We start from the raw sequence: 18933 nt of genomic DNA, 5'->3' as shown, positions 1-18933 counted from the left end.
TCAAAACTTAAACATCTTTTACAACCAAATTAATTTATGATAATTTGTGATTTCTCTAAAAATTATCCATTTATAATCCAAGACGCTGTTCAAGGATCCCACTGGAATAACAATCAAGCCAGTATCCTTCCTATGATAGCATATTATAATAATAATGGCAATATAGAAAACCTTAATTATGTGGTAATATCAGAGTCACTTCAATATGATGTTATTGCAGTACATTTATACCAGACTAAAATGATAAAGTTTTTCACCAATCAATTCAACAAAAAGCCAAACATAATATATTAATGCTCTGACGGATCAGCTACGCAATATAAAAACAGAAATTTTTTTATAAATCTGTGTTATCATGAATCAGATTTTGGTGTAGCAGCTGAATGGCATTTTTCAGCTACATCCCATGGAAAAGGTCCATGTGACGGCCCTGGCGGAACATTAAAAAGATTAGCAGCACGTTCAAGCCTTCAGCGCATCAGTTCTGGCCATATTTTAACGCCAATTGATTTATATCAATTTGCAAACAAAACATTCCATTAAATTTTACGTATATAACAAACGAACAATACAATTTGCAAGAGATTAAACTTCGTGAAAGATTCAGTTTAGCACGTCCCATTCCAGGAACTCGGGAAATACATGCTGTATTTCCTTTGAGTTAAAGTAAGCTTAAATCAAAAATATATTCATATGCAGAGGACTTTCAAATTAACAGTATCTCAAATGCTGATAATTTGCCTTTTGCCGATAATTTGTTTTTTGCCGATATTAAAGGATTCGTAACATGTGTTTATAACGATTTTTGGTGGTTAGCCACAGTACTAAAAAAGAATGAAATTACTGAGGAGATATATATATCCTTTTTACATCCCCATGGACCATCACCATCCTTCTTTTACCCCTCAATTGAGGAAAAGATATGGTTACCCATTAATCAAATAATAACGATAGTAGATTGACAGGGACGTACCTACAAATTATCGTCTCAATAAATTCTATTAATAAGAACAAATTGGGATAAGATTAAAACAAGAGGTATTTTTTTTATAATTGTTTGTGTATAAAATTTTAAAATATGTTTATTTTACAATATAGCATCCAAATAAAATAATATCTGTATAAGCTACCTGCTTACATATCGCCCCAAGGCCATCATTCTAGATTATACTCAATTGATTTTTTAATTTTAATCACAATACTATTCATATTTTTATTAAAAATTATATATTATTAAAATACTTTAATATAACGCCATCTATATTACATTTTTTTATTTATAAAAATAATAAAAATTCAAATCAAATTAAAAAAATAAAAATGGCTATCGAGATTTTTTATTGAATCGTTTAATATAAAGGCAATAAACATTTTTAGTGAATATTAACACCCAAAAAAATCCCTTCCTAACAATGTTAATTTTTATTTTTACCGAAAATAAGAAAACACTTAAAATTTTTAATTTTTTTTTATATTTTCCAACGTAAAATTTTAAGGGCTATAAAATGATATAAAATTTGTAACTCTATCTTAAGTATTTTTTTAGAAAACACGATATAAAGAAATCACGCAAAATCACGCACTTCGCGATTTTCGACTTTGAAGGCGTATATCTTTGGATCTGGTTGAGCTAGCACTCTAAAATTTTGATTTTATTGACATTTACAACATAAATAACTAACATGCAAAGCTTCATTCATTTTTGAGATGGTCGGACGAAAATCTCGTTTTTTTGGTCGATTTGACGTGAAATCACCCTGTTATAAGAATTTGATAATGGGTGAAAAGTGCTTCTTAATTAAGCATGTGATCAATAAGTTCATGAAAAATATGTATTTAATTTAAAATGATACAATCCAAATGATTCTTCAAATACACGGAATGCACTTTCAGAAAGTTGGCATAATATTGATACACTTTTAAAAGGAATTATTAACCCCTGTTTGTTTTTTATTTTTATTAGAGTATAGGCATCACTATTTTTATAATATTGATTATCGATCATAGCTGTTATGCAGGTATAACATGTTACTTTTTTCAGATATTAATTTCGGTATTATATACCCTGCTATATGTGTTGATACATTTTCAAGGTAGAATAATATTGTAGCAATGTTTGGAACAAATGTCAACAAATTTTAATAAAAATTTATAAGATAGGTATTGTCGATTGGAATACAATTACCTGTGTTAATTTCCAGTTATGCTACTAATACGTCTCTTACGGCCGATTGTAATTGATAAGCAGAAGGATTATTGTTAAAAACTCCTCTGCTGCATAAATAACTTTAAAAAAGTTCAAGGTGATCTTGTGAGGTTTTATAGGTTAAATCATAACAAAAATATTAAAAGTAACAAAAAAAAATTATTAATAATTAAAGTTAGTCTTAAGAGGTATGCAAATATTTTAAAATAAATATGAAAAATATATGTATAACTAGTAGATACCTCGTCAAAAATGACGGGGAATGAGAATTTTATCCGTATTTTTACGAAAAATGTTACCTTTTATTTAAAAATCATATCCAATTTTATTCTTTTAGGTCAAGTTTACCCTGTCATTGAGTCCAACCCATTAAGACTAAGAGTGGAAACTATTTTTTGTCAAAATATATTTTAATGAGCTTTTACCCCATATCAAAATTCTTTGTAAATATATTACCGATAATATAAGACTAACACTGAAAAATCTCAAGCCAGTTCCAAGCTCACAATATTTGGAAAAAATTTCTAAGCGTCCAAGACCTTATAATTTTAAAAATTTTCTCAAGGCCAGCTCAACCCATAATAATTTTGAAAATTTTTTCCTAGCCCGGCCCATAATAATTTGTAAAAGATACCAAGTCAGGTGCAAGCCAATATTAATTTTGAGGAATATTTCCCAAGCCCAGTCCAACCCAAAATAATTTTGAAAATTTTTTCCCAATCCCGGAGATAGTTAAATTTCTAAATAATTTATCATCACATGAAAGGGAAATCTCCGATTTACCAATTAGTCTACGGGTTAACTCCTAGTTATATATGCAAAAAAAACACGTGAATTTCATAATTAGGGAAACTGGGAAAGCCTGGGCAAACCACTTATTAGAGAATCATGACAAAATCAGGTATGCCATAATATTATTATAAGAAATATCAAATTTTATTTCGTTTTATAGGAGATAACCCCAAAAATTAAGTTATGGAGATAAATATGGATTGAAATTATGTCAACTGCAACAATTCTAACAAAATTTATTTTTTATAATGATTAATGTTTGTATCATTATTTGTTATCCATGAAATAAAAATAAATGATTCTTATACTTTTTTGTACTAAGATCAATTAAAATTATATATAGAAAATATATTGTTGTTTATTATATTTTGTTATTGTTGTTTTTCAGATAAATTTAGTGTATGTCTTGCATTTCCGAAATTATTTATCAAAAATTTGATAAGGATCTATATCTTTATGTTAAGTATAAAAAAAAATGGTATCTATTTAAATTACAAAAATGTGATTCAATACTAATGAAACTTATATGCAATTTATTTATATATTTTTTGGGAAATTTGTTTTTCTTGCCATAAAATTTAGGCTAATTTTTTTAAAAATGATGAGGATTAAAAGTTAAGAGCATATGACATTTTAATTTTTGATGGAAAAAGCGACTAAATAAATCTGGGCGGTCGTCTGGAGAGGAAATAATTAATGTATAATTTCGTCCCATTTAGGGATGTAGGTAAAAGTAATGAAGGATTACCAAAGCAGTGTACAACACCCATTGCGTCCTGATAAAGCTGATGCATAGGTCTTGGGCTACTGGTAAAAGAAGAACGCAAAATGACATTTCTACCAAAAGTGTCAGCATTGGTATCCCCCTCTAAAATATAATCATGAACGACATTATTAACTCAACCATAAAATGATCTTAAGTATTATTATAAAGGCCATGACAGAACTACCGCATATTTTTCCATTAAAAATGTTGATGAAATTGGCCGCACTGCACATATACGTTTGTACATCCCTCTAAATATTCATGAAAGTTTCTCAGAGATTCAGATAAAATATTGTTTATATTAACTTCTAGTGAAGTGAATGATAGTGCGGAATTAAATGCTTATATTTGTTAAATATTAGGCAGAGGTGCGGATTGTGGTAGTGATGTTAGAAATATCATTTAGAGGCAACTGGGTGAATATAAAATAAACATATATATATAAAACATTAGATAAAAAAACAAAATAAACTTCCATAGTAGTTCATCAGGCGCAGTTTCTTATTATCTTGGTTACCAGTAACTTTAGAACGGGTAAGGCATTTGTTGAATCGCCATTTTTTTCTTTGCTTATCTTTAATAGATTCATCATGTTTTGTAGCAATGTGAGTGGTTGCGGTTGGGTTAGCTTAGACAAATAAAGAAATCAGGCACAAATATAAATAAATTATTTTTGAAATTAAACAAACATTAAAATACTTAAAACCTGTAGAATGATCAATATAGATGTATATTTCTAGTAGTTAGGGGGCTAAAAAAATATTTTTGGGGACTCATCAAGCCTATCATGTTCTTCTAATTTATTTTGCATTTGTTCATTATTAATGGCTGATATATCAATATATGATCAATCATAAAGAGGAAATAAGATGGGGAGATAGTTAACTAAAGTAAAAACAAAATAATTCTCAAGTTAATTTTATAAGGTAGGATTAAAATAAAATCCATTCGGAGAGACCAATTAGCAAACTTTAAAAAAAATAGGATCGTGAATAGATATAGAATAATTTAAATAATATAAATACCGTAATATCTATTTTTTTTGGAATAAATGTAAAATCCTAAAAAAGACAACCCCGTTTCGTCTTTTTTATTGAGTTATACAAAAAAATTAGCAAGAATAAAAAGGAGTATTTAAAATAGATAGGATCCTTAAGAATAATATATAATTTTAATTGAATAAAAAAAAATATTGTAATATATATCTATTTTTTCGATAGATATAAAATCCTATATAAAATTAAAAATAATATACTATGTATATGATTTTGTGAGTTATACAAAATAATCAGCAGGGATAATAGAGTTAGGGTGGATCCGACAAAATGGCAAGCTTTTAAAAAAGTAGGATCCTTAAAAAATGATATATTAATTTAGTTAAATACTAAAAATAATGTACTTTGTATATTTTTCTGTTAGTTAGACAAAATATTCATCAGAAATAAAAGGGCAAATTGTGGGGAAGAAAGGAAAATAAAATTTTAGTTTTTTTTAAATTTATTATCAGGCTGATTTTTCCCATATTATTTGAGATTGTTGTTAAAATAATTAATGTTAGTGACATCTTAAATAATGATACATATGTCGTCGGCGTAGCATAGCCAGTCTACATTTTGTAGGTTACTGGTATTTGTGATGTCACTAATTAGTAGATTAAAAATGGGGTGGGGGGGGGTTAAGGCACATCCTTGTTTTATACCACATTTTTGTTTAAAAAAAGGTAGGGTTAATCTTTTGTGTTTAATGTTAATGGAACTATTTTCATAAATATCTGTAATAATTTTGAATGTGTGGGAAAGTTTAAATTATTGATGTTATACTTTTTGAAAACTAAGAGTGTATGATGATTGTTTGATTTGTAAAAACTCATTTTTATAAATTAAAATTATTATTTATTTCTTTGCTTTTCTTCTCAAAATGTATGGGTTGAATTAATAATTGAATGATATATATTTTGATATCATAAATTAAAAATATTATTTACCAGGATATAGTTGCTTTTTATTTGGCTTCCTTGGATTTTCTTCTCAAAATATTTCACCTATAAAAAAAGTAAATAAATAAATAAATTTATTTAAAAATTTATAAATTAAAAATATTATTTACCAGGATAATAGTTGCTTTTTATTTGAGTCTTGCTTTCTTGGTAAAAAAAATATTATAAATAAATAAATAAGTACGATGACATGACGGCACGATGACGTAGTCTGGACATCGGAAAATTATAATATACATAATATATTAAATACTTAGGTCCTAATAATAATTCATTCCCAATGCCCAAAATACTTTTCATTGATACTAAACCTATAATGCAGATTTTTCTATTTGATACATATACATATTTTTCATCTTCAAATTTTAAAGCTTTAAGAGTATTGATATATTTTTCAAAATAATCTTTAATATGGAAGGGATTTTTTAATTAATGGGGCCTTAAAACCTTTAGCACATATGTTTTGAGTATTTAAAAATTAAACATTATATTAAAATATAATGTTATTAAAGTATTTATTTTATACTGATCAATCATTAGAATAAAGTCTACTGTGGCTTCACAGTTTACAAACCCATCAATTTTTAGCTCTTACCTTTTGCCAATGAGCTACTAAAAACTTGAATGGCAAGTTTAACCTTTAAAAAATATTTAAAAAGTATATCATTTTTTATTGTACTTTCATTTTCTGCTTGTGATACTCAATATGAGAACGGCCAATTTATTCGCAGCCCCTTATCCTGAAAATCATGAAGATTTGTTATATATTTCCAATTTATTACCTATTTGTAAAAATAACATCAAATATTTTAAAAGTAATTACTGCTCCATTATTATTATTGATTAAATTTTTTTATCACCGAGCAGATTTCTAAATAGTTTAATCATATGGCATACATCCAATCCAATTTAACATACACTTTTTCTTCACAATTACTTGGATGATTAAAATAGAACACATTATTTGAATTCAAAGAGTCACCAAGTATTTGACACATTTTGATATTAGTTGAAAGACCATCACATACCATTGCATTACAGATGACCCCAGTATCATGTAATAAATGGAGTGCATTAGTTACATTGTTTGATAAGATATCAGCACTCAGATAAGCAACTAAAAAAATATAAGGTTCTATGTACCATTTAAACATGTTTCCATAAAAAATAAAGCTTTGCTTGCTTCAGGTAGAGATTCGGAAGGTTTTATTCCATTACCAAAATCTCTATATCCATGAAACTCTTTTTTTATCCTAATGAATATGTCGCCGAATAGACATTTCATCATGGCTTAAAATAGTAAATAAGCGAATTTGATTGAAATAATTTAATCCTTTGGAAGGAAGAATCTAAAAAACCTAAAATAAAATTATTTTAATTATAAGTTATAAAAATAAATATTTTTTAAATCTGGCCTTATTTGTATTTGCTGACTTCAAATTCTCAGTGTTGATTCTGCAGGCATACTTAGATAATAATAAGCTTTGGGGGAGTAAAAATGTAATGTGGATGCAAATTTTTTCATCTCACTACTATCTTTTATTCTTCTAGGATTTTTTACTCCTCCACTATGCACTTGAGTTTTAATAAAAGATAAAGGCAGTCCTGTAAATAAATCTTATATTACATCTTCCCCTTCGCCATTTATCAGATGTTTACTTTTTAATTTTTTCATTAGAGATTTTAAATTGAAATTTTTTTTATTTCGTCTATTTTCTCTCTCAGAAGAAGCCCTCATCTTTTTTAGTAACCTATGAATATATATATCTGTTGATATCTTACTTTCCTTGTCAAGGATGATATATTTGCGGTATATATATGATCATCTCGATATTTGGGAAATGTAGGGTTATTATTATATGTTATTGCATCTCCACTGTTATTTACAGTTAATAATTTGGTAGAGTCAATGTCTATATGAAGAAGTTTTTGACTTAGTTTATCCTATTAATATTTTTTGAAAAGGTATTCATTCAGGATAGTAGCTCATTAATATTTAGTTATAACTCATTTTAATTTTCAAATAAAATTAAATAAGTTACATCAATATTTTAATAAAGACTTATATGGTTTACATTTCTAACCGATTCATCTTTGAAGAGTATTATGATAGCTGACAGATGTATTCTTAAATAAAATATTTTTTGTATAATAAATATATATATTGCTATCCATAGAGTCAAAATAAATTTAATAAATAGGGCTCACCGGGTTATTATCTCTAACAGGCTCTTCCAACCCTTTCCACATTTAGAGAAATAATAGGGATTTCTAATTTTTTCTCTAATATTAAAAATAAAATTTTTATTGATCTTTTATATAGTAACAATATTTTATAAGGAGGAATTTAGCAGCATAAGTATGATCATTTTTTTCTATAGAGTTAAAACTTATAAGAGTATTATTTGTATTCAATGGAATATTTGTTATCATAAAAAAATATAATATTTAAAATAAATATATATAATTTATACATCCTGAAGAGGTCTGGAATTAAAAATGGATGCCAGATCCTTCCTTTAGAATAGCATAGCCTGTAACTGAGGGTATGGAACATTCTGCCCTGAAATGGGCTCCAAAAAGCTTTGTAAATTTTGTAGGAATTAAATTTTTCTTATATATTGCCTTTATCCATTTTGATAATAAAATTTTATTCTTGATAGGGAATCTAAAAAAAATAATATTAATATCTTAAAATAAGGAACGAATTTTATAAAATAATATGAATTAAAAGAATTAACCTATGAAAAGAAATTTTTTAATTAGAAGTTAAGCTTGTATTGTTGCATGATGTACAGTGACTCATATCAATTAAAAAAGATAATTATTATCTGTAATTATGAATTGAAGATATAGACAATTTAGGAAAATATTAGATGTAATTTTATCAAATAAGCATTACAAGCCAATTAGATAAAAATATATGGGACGGGCCAGACAGATGGATAAAAAATTTGGAACAGACGTTCATAATATTTATATATAAACATTTTCTAATTATATTGGATTTCTTTATAATGAAAAAAAAAGAGTTAGTATAAGATTATATTCAATTTAAACAGATTATTTTAAAAATTCCACTTCTACCCCCTCCACCATATTTTTTTTATTAAAATATATCTAAAAAGTTAAAAATAAATTTATATATTTTATGGTTATATTTATTTTCTTATAAAATAAATGTTAAATAAAAAAATAAAAACGATGGATATAAATAAACTATTATTAATTATATGATATGATGAATGAAGTTTGGAATGATAATAATTTTATTCTATATTTTTATATAATTTCATATAATTTTATCCCCTATTTTATATAAAATTGTAAACTGGGGTGACCATTTCCTAAAATTTATATGCCAGTTAATATTTAGAGCTAATATTCTGATTTATACTATATGAAAACATTTTACAATATGTGCATTTATTTCTATTTTAAAAGCTATTTTACTAAAATACTAAATTTATAAATAATATAATTAATTAACTAAAATCGGGTCTGACATTTTTAACTTTTGGAGCAGGCCTTGACAAAACTTTTAGAAAATAGCTGTTGTTGCAATATTTTTTAGAAAATTTTAGGTTGGGCCAGGCATTAAACAAATTTTTTTTAAATTTTGGGCCTAGCTTTCAGCAATTTTGTAAAAAAAATTTGGGTCAGGCCCAATAAAATATTTAACGGGCCAGGCTAGGAAACTTTTGGTGCTAGTCATCAGAGCAGTTGTTGCAGGATTTTTACAGAAACGTTTCCAATATATGACCCGGTTAATTAAATACTATATTATATTATTATAAAAATCGAATTCAATTTTTTTATAATTTTTAAAAAATTTCTTTAAAATAAAACAATTTCTAAGCCATGAGTTATAAAATTCACACTCATAACCCCATATAGCATGATCTATGACATAATACTTACCTAAGTCCTAGACTTACTTCTAATGCCCTTTTAAGCATTATTGAATACAAATCTGATTTTGACACATCATTTTAGTTCCATATGAAATAAGTAAATAAAATTCTTATATTTTTAAGTTTTTATAAAATTTAAATGTATTTATTTTGATTTTTTTAAAATTTAAAATTTTATATTATATGTTGATGATGTGCGGTTTCATCCGGCGGAAAATTTAAAGTGATAGAACTGTATTGTATGGATTGAATCAGGCAAATATTTTTTTATTTTAATCATATTTATTTACAGATTTTATGAACATTATATCTCAATATTGATAGTAATCATAACTTACACTAAAGAAATTAAACTTAAATTCAGCCATCACCCACCTTTAAAGTAATTAAATTATACTGTAGTTCTCGGGTATATGCTCTTTTTTTGCTCCACTCCTTTTTAATAAGCCTATAGAGATTTAAGCAATATCTTTCGGAATGTTGTGCCTACAAGTACGTGCGGCTTGCCAACAAACGTGGGGCTCCTCATATTTTTACTTACCCAAATTAAACTATTCCAATTAGATGGAAATGAGGAAAACCTAGCGTAGCTCTGTTGAACCTTCAACGCTAGAGGGCAGAAGTGCTATATATCACGTATCACGTAATTTATATAAAACCCTAAAAAGTGTGTCAATGTCTGATTTGTATGGATCTTAAACTTATTTTAGATGATATGATTATATTATTGTAATGAATGTAAATATTAATAATTTAGAAAATAAAATTAATGCATTAATAAAATTGTATGTAGCAATAAAAATATAAAATAACAAATAAATATAAAATAACAAATAAATATAAAATAACAATTAAATATAAAATAACAATTAAATATAAAATAACAATTAAATATAAAATAACAATTAAATATAAAATAACAATTAAATATAAAATAACAATTAAATATAAAATAACAATTAAATATAAAATAACAATTAAATATAAAATAACAATTAAATATAAAATAACAATTAAATATAAAATAACAATTAAATATAAAATAACAATTAAATATAAAATAAAATAAAATATAAAATAAAATAAAATAATGGACTATTTTTTAACAGATCATCAGGCTTGTTAATCGATCCTTTTAAAAAGATCGAATCCTCACGATCTTTTGAAAAAAAAGAGGATCGAAATCCAAGATCTTATTTAAATTTCTGATCGATGCAAAATTAACTAATATAAAAAATAAATAAGCGATGGGATACAACAAGGTGACCCTCTAGGTTCCTTTTGTTCTGGGGCATTAATAGTCTAATACGAGACATTAATGACCAATGCAAGCGTCTTCATAACTGGTATATCGACGATGGTATACTAGGCGGCCCACCGACTAAAGTTATGTAGGCAATCCAAATAATAAAATCCAGCGAGAAAAGTTTGGGACTCCGAGTTAATTAAGACAAAAGCGAATATTGTCCTCTTGGGATCATTGACCTTAACCGCAATATATGTTCAATCATACACCATTGAACACTTTATCACATCTCGGATCTCCAGTAGGTAAAGACGAGTCATTTATCAAGTTCTTTGCCGATATTTCACAAGAGACATCCTTTATGCGCGATACAGTATCTCGCCTCCCAGCTTAACAACCTTTCTTCTTATTAAAAAACTACCTTCTAATTCCAACAATTTTATATCTTTCAATATGACGTCAACCTCGCTGCACACGAACTGGAGATTAAACGCCTTACAGAAGATATACTCAATCTTAAATTTGGGGAATTATTATGGTTACAGGCTACCTTACCAATCAAATCCGGCGGCATTGGCATAAGATCACCTTCCCTACTTTCCGTTAGTTCGTTCATATCCTCTCGCCTGTCCTCCGAGTCCATCATACAAACACTCACCAAACATCCTGACCCCTTCTCCTACAGGCAATTGATCTATGAAAGTCCCTCTCATTAGTCGATCCTCCATCGTCGGCACTACAGAAGGATTGGGATAAACCTCTATTTGGCCGTTGCTATCCTTAAATCGGAGCCAACTAGAGGACCATTCTCTACTCTTTTCTATTTCCACAGGTAGTGGATACGAATTTCTTGAGGCTTTCCCATCGCGAAGCCTTGACCAGCTCCTAAGCAATGATGAACTACGTCACGCCATAGGTTTTAGACTTAATCGCGATATGGTAATGCCTTATCACTGTATCCTTTGTTAAACGTCGGTCAACTCCAAAGGCCGTCACTCTCTACACTGCAAGAGCTGTAGAGGTAGATTCATTAGGCATTCAAAATGCAATGATACCATTGCCAGGGTCTTAAAATCCGCCGGCATCCCATCAACCCTCGAACCTACTGGCCTTTACAATTCCGATAGTAAGCGGCCCTATGGTTGGAGTATGATCCCTTGAAAGAGGGGGGAATTCCTAACCTGGGATTTCTCATGCATAGATCCTCTTGCCCCTTCCAATATAAATAGAGATGTCATACTAGATGCCGAGGCGAATAAACTAGCTAAATATTCGCCATCTCTTCCCGCCAATTATACATTCCTACCATTGATCGCCATGACTCTAACGTCGTTCAGCTCTCATGACCTGGCCTTCTTTAAAGAGCTGGGAAAACGGATTACTGCTAGGGCCGAGGATCCCAACGAGGGATTATACGTACGCCAAAGATTAGCCATAAACATAGTAATATACAATTATCTCAGCCTTATTTTTTCAATATCCGAAACCCCCTAATTGAACACTATGCATAGGATAGACTTTGGCCAATTTGCTGCCTATTATAATGTTAACGCTAAAAGGGTACTTGAATCTCAATCAATAAAAAATAGCAAGAATTAATAACTTTATATAATTGTGATTTACTAATATTATATTTTTTTTACTATTATAACTTACCTTGTAATAACATATTATTATAATATATATATGGATTATATATACAATGTTCAGATAAAATCTTTAATTAATTTATAGTAATTGAATAATATAATTTAAGTATAACAATTAGAATATATTTATTTATAATTAAATTAGCCTTTAATAATAAAATTTTCTCTAAATTATCATCATTTAAACAACCACGTTTTTTATTAAGTACATGTTTAGCTTTACAAAACAAGCGCTCTACAGGAGCTCTTGATGGTAAAGGTGTGTTATATTCAATAAATGTTTTTTTTAAATTAACATAATTATTAAAAATATTCACTAAATCATCATTAGAATAAAAAAAATTATTAATGGAAAGAGCATTTTGGTGACGAGTTTTTCCCATAAAAGATATCGATCCATGCATTCATTTGAAGGATCTGCATATGGTTGACCCTGTATTTTAGCAACAATTTGTGGCAGATTAATAAAAGGCCAATTAAGCTTAAATTTTGGGTGAATTATTGATGCCAATATTTTACTATCATCATATAGTGAAGGAAATTTATAATTTTTATTATATGCATATGGTTATGATCTTCACAAATAATAAAAATTGTATTTTTAAAAGAATTAATTACTTCTAAATGCCTCTTTAGGTTTGAACTGTAAATCTTTGAAGAAGATATTTTGTTTTTGCATAAAGAGCATTTTGCATAGATCATTGTATGGTTACTCCATCCGTTTTACATAAAGTAAAATACTTACGTAAATTATGAAATGGTAAAAGATTCTCATTGTCACTTATATCTAGAGAACTGCAAAGTAATTTTTTCGCAACCCGAGCCCGACCCGAGGCCGAATTTAAAAATTTTTTTGTCCGAGCCCGACCCGAGCCTGAGCACACATTTTTTAGTCCAACCCGAGCCCGACCCGAATAAAATTTTGCAATTTAAGTTTTAATATTATAATAACCAAAAAAAACTTTATGTGTATTTATTCAGTTCAGCCACCTTAAATAAAAGTTTATTTGAAGGCCATAATCATTCAAGATATATTAAGTTGCATTTTATTAAATTTGTAAAAAATATTATAAAACGATTAATATACAAGCGAATTTAAAAATTATAACGATTATATAATACAAAGCATCATTTATGCGAATATAGATATGATATAAAAGTTAATAAATATATAAAAAATATAATGAACATATTATATTATATTGACCTCATCAATATCATTATCAAAATTATCACAAAGTGAATAATTATGATATATAAATAAAGAGGCGTCCAGTTTATCTGGCTTTAAACGAGTCCTTCTCTCCTCAAAGGCCCTACCAGCAGCTGAAAACGCCCTTTCACTGCTAGCCGACGAAGCAGGGATAGCCAGGAATTTAAGAGCTAAAATACTTAAATTTGGAAACTCATAATGGTTTGTTTTCCACCATTTTAAAATATTATCGTCATCAATACATAATTTCGGATCTAGGTATTTTTTTAGCTCGTCAACTTCGGCGCTAGCATCAGAATACGCATTGTCAGCCAGATGATAAAAGGACATATAAAATTTTTTTGACTTTTCTTTTCGATAGTCAAAATTTTATCCAAATTTACAAAATTATAAAAGGTAAAAAAAAAAAAAGAGAAAATAAAATAAAATATATATATATATAAATAAATAAAAAGAGTAATATGATAAAAAATAGTTTTTTCATCGGAATCTTTGCATTTCTACGTTATGATGTTTTGTATATACCTCAGTGCATAATTATCGATAAAATGTTGAAGGAAATGGGAGGATGTAATGAATTCTCTTATGTCCGAAATAATAGAATGAATGAAATTGTCTTTTATTTTAAGACCTTACGAAAAATGATTGATACCTATATGTCTCTAAATGGGAAGCCCTATGTTTTTGATGAAAATAATTTCATTTTTATATCTTGTGCAATTACGGAATATTAAAATTTAAATATTAAAACTTAAATATCTTTACGCTTTACATATTTGATGTACTACATTTATTGGACATAGAAAATTTTTTTTATTAGCTATTGTCCCTATATTACGTTATTTTGTAATTTTTCTCGCAATTATAAAAAAAAAAAGTAAAAAATTTTTTTTACGCGCTTAGCAGATCACAGTTTATAGGTTATTAATAAAATTTTCTAACGATATTAAAGTAATATGAAATTCTTTGTGACGAATCAAGTTTAGATATTTATAGATAATTCAAATTAAAACTTAGTGGACTAAATCCTCTTTACGAATTAGAATTAAATTTTTCACAGACAAATTATATTAAAACTTAGTGGACTAAATCCTCTTTACGAATTTGAATTAGAATTTTTATAGATAAACTATTGAAACTTAGTGGACCACATTCTCTTGATTAAAATTAAAATTTTTTAGACAACTTAAATTTGATTTTAATGGACTACAATGTTTTGCTTTTACGATTTTAAAAATTGAAAGTTTACTTTATTTAAATAAAATTTTATCATGGACGAAAAATTAACTCTTACACACTCAATATGTTCCTAAATTTCCCAAGTTATCAGGAAAATTATCTGAGACTTATCTTAACTTAATTGAAACATATTTTGAGGGACATATCGAGTCAGACTCATCTAAAGTTAGGACACTACTATGTAGCTTACCAATTGAGAATGTAGACCAAGTTACGTCGATATGTTCTAAAGCACAGTTAAAAGACTTTAATATTGTTTTTGGTAAATTGAAACTAATAATTCCAAGTGAGGACATGAATGTTAATATAAAAAACTTTAACTTAGCGGTACAGGGTGCCGATGAGTCCTTCCATACTTTTTATTTTAGGATTTCAAAACTTCATAAAAAATGTGATTTTGATAACGATACGAGAATGATTGAGAAATTAATAACTTGTTCCTAAAATGATAATATCAGAAGGAAGTTAAATAAACATAAGCACGAAGGCTTAGATAAGATGATGAAATTAGGAGTTGAGTTAGATGGCAGCAATATTAAGCCGGAGATTAGCGATACAAATTATATAGATAAAAACGAAAATTTTATAAAAAAATGATTCTAAAACTTTTAATAGTAAGGGGAATCTTAATAATTTTAGGCCAAGTGATATAAATAGCAGAAACTACCAAAACAGTAATTTCCAAAATAACGAGGGTCACTCTAGAAATTTTAGTAATAATCAATCTTCAAACAACTACAATTCAAACAATTTTGGTAGGAACAACGCTCGGCAAAATTTTAACTATAATTCAAACAATTTTGGTAGGAACAACGCTCGGCAATATTTTAACTATAATTCAAACAATTACGGTAGGAACAACACTCGGCAAGATTACAATAACAATTCAAACAATTATGGTAGAGGTACTTGGCAAAACAACAACAATTCAAACTATTACGGAAGAAACTCCATGTGGCACAATAACAATAATGCAAACAATTATGATAGAAACAATGCCTGGCAAACAATAACAATTCAAACTATAACGGAAGAAACTTCAGGTGGCACGATAATAGCAATTCAAACAATTATGATAGAAATAATGCCTGGCATAACAATAATAGAGATGGTGGAAACAATACATGGAAAAACTATAATCTAAGAAAACAAATACAATATCATGATCAGAGCCAAAGTAATAGCAACAATTGCAATATGAATATTGAAGAGATTGTGGAAAATAAAAATGATGTTACACAAAATAATAATGATAGTGATTTTAATATCAACAATTTAACAGAGCATAAACTCAATGACAATGCATTCATGGCTTCCTTAAAAATAAACGATATTACCGTTGCAATGCACGCGATACTGGATCTAAATTCACAATTATACCTCATGATATGGCTAAACAAATAGGTATTAAAGATCTTAAAAAGTCCACTCTACAACTCACAGCTTATGATGGAAACTTAATTAAAATTATTGGCGTCACTCAAGTTAAAGTAACGAAGGTATCACCAAACACTTTCAAGCCGTGGTCATTAAATCTAATAAAAATGCGTTATTGGAACGTATGTGGATTAATGCCTTTAATTATATTTTGAACAAATTTATAGCGAACATTGATACCAACTATGAAGATGAAATAAAGAAATTAATAAAAGATTGCGAATCTAAACTGACTAAAAAACCGATCAACAAAGGGAATGTCAAGATATATCTACGTAATGACGCCAAACCGAAAATCATACCACCTAGACGGTTACCTTATTCAAAGATAGACGCTGTCATTAGAGAACTTACGAGATGGATAGGAGATGGAGTCATTGAGCCGGTAACAGATGTCCGATGGGCAAGTCCGATAACTGCTGTCTACAAGGATAATGGGAGCGTTAGGGTTTGCGCCGACATCAAAGACACTGTCAACCCAGCCCTTGAGGACTTCAGATACCCACTTCCAAGAATAAACGATCTTATGGCTAAGCTTAAGGAAGGGAAGAAGTTCACCAAGATAGATTTCAAGGATGCGTTCCTACAAATTCCCATCGACGAAACCTGCAGAGACATATTAACTATATCTACACACAGGGGGTACTACCGGTTTACCAGACTTCCTTTTGGGTTAAAGACTTCATCTGCGATTTTTCAACAAATTATGGATCAAATTTTCAGTGACATGAAAGATGTCGTATTTTATATTGATGATCTACTAATAACGGGAAGTAGTGACGAAGTTCATTTCAACAGCATAAAGAAGGTTTTTGAAAGAATACTATTTCATGGCTTAGTGCCTAATTTTGCAAAAAGCTTATTTTTCAAAAAAAATCTAAGGTTCTTAGGACACGACATCGACGCCAATGGGATCCACGCTAACCATGACAAGATCGAGGCGATCGTTAAAATGCCGGAACCAAAATCAGCCGCGGAATTGTCAACGTTTCTAGGTGTGGCCGGTTACTACAGAAAATTTTTGAACAACTTCGCTGAAATAGCTGATCCTTTATACAAGATTGTCAACAAAGAAAAATGGGAGTGGAATTTGGAACACTCCAAAAGTTTGGATGATCTAAAGACATTGATTAGTCTTCCTCCAGCTTTGACGTACTTTAATCCTGAATTACCCATCGGAATTGCGACTGATGCATCTAAAAGAGGTTTAGGAGCTGTTTTGTTTCACACCGAAAAAGATGGCAAAGAAAAGCCAATAGCTTTTGCCTCGAGAACGTTAGCAAAGTCCGAGATAAATTATACCAACATTGAGCGTGAAGCTCTGGCCATTATGTTTGCTATCAAGAGATTTCAAGAATACTTGATAGGGACTAAGTTCACTATTGTAACGGATCACAAGCCGCTAATCCATATTTTCACCAAAGGGCTCAAAGATAATAGCACCATGTCATTAAGGTTACAGAAGTGGAGTATAATTTTGGGGGGTTACGACTTTAACATCAGATATAAAGCTGGTAAATACAATGTTGTTCCCGATTGCCTTTCAAGACTACCACAAGTAATTGATGATGACGTTATTGCACGACAATCCAAAGAAAATACAAAATCCATGGGTATTGGCGACGAAACCTTTTGAAAGGATTCACGTAGACTATGCGGGTCCATTTTTTACAAAGAATTGATTGATAATCGTTTATGCTTACAGTAAATTTCTGGTTATAGTTCCGGTAAAGAATATTACGACTGAATTCACGTTAAAAGAAATTTATAAAATTATTTCACTATTTGGTATACCTGAAACCATTGTTACAGATAAGGGTACCAATTTCACGAGCAAAGATTTTGAAAAATTTTGCAGCAATTATAGTATAAAACATGTGCTAACGTCGGCCTACCATCAGCAATCTAATGGACAAGCCGAACGCATGGTGAAAACATTTAAAGCTCACATGAAAAGAAATATAAAGATTGACTTAGAAACTGCACTGGACAGATTTTTGTTCAACTATAGAAACACGCCGAATGACACTACGGGAATTACACCGTCCAAGAGAATGTTTAACCGCGACATTAGAATAAAGTGGGATTTATTAAAACCTTTGAAGGATAAAGTTGATGAAGTCAACAAATCGTTACCACGAAATCGAACTTTTAATATAGGAGACTATGTTTGGTATAAGAAACAGGGTGATGATACGTGGTGCAAAGGCAGCGTCAAGCTTAAAGAGAGTAACACCATGTTCCAAGTTTATACTGATAAAGGGATAGTAAGAAGGCATCTTGATCAGTTAAGGAAAAGAGAATGTTACAACAGTTTAAAATATTATGAAATTGACCCTAAGAATTCCTCTAAAAGAATGAGATTAAGATACCAATTACTAGACCAATAAGAATTAAAAATAAACCTGATTACTTAAAAGATTACGTGCTTAAAATATAAAACGCTTAAAATATAAAACGCTAAAAATATAAAAC

This window comes from Gordionus sp. m RMFG-2023, chromosome 1 (genome assembly GCF_954871325.1).
Source record: "Gordionus sp. m RMFG-2023 chromosome 1, tfGorSpeb1-WG-v2, whole genome shotgun sequence".
NCBI classification, from domain to species: domain Eukaryota; kingdom Metazoa; phylum Nematomorpha; class Gordioida; order Chordodea; family Parachordodidae; genus Gordionus; species Gordionus sp. m RMFG-2023.
Note: the sequence above shows the minus strand (reverse complement) of the source record.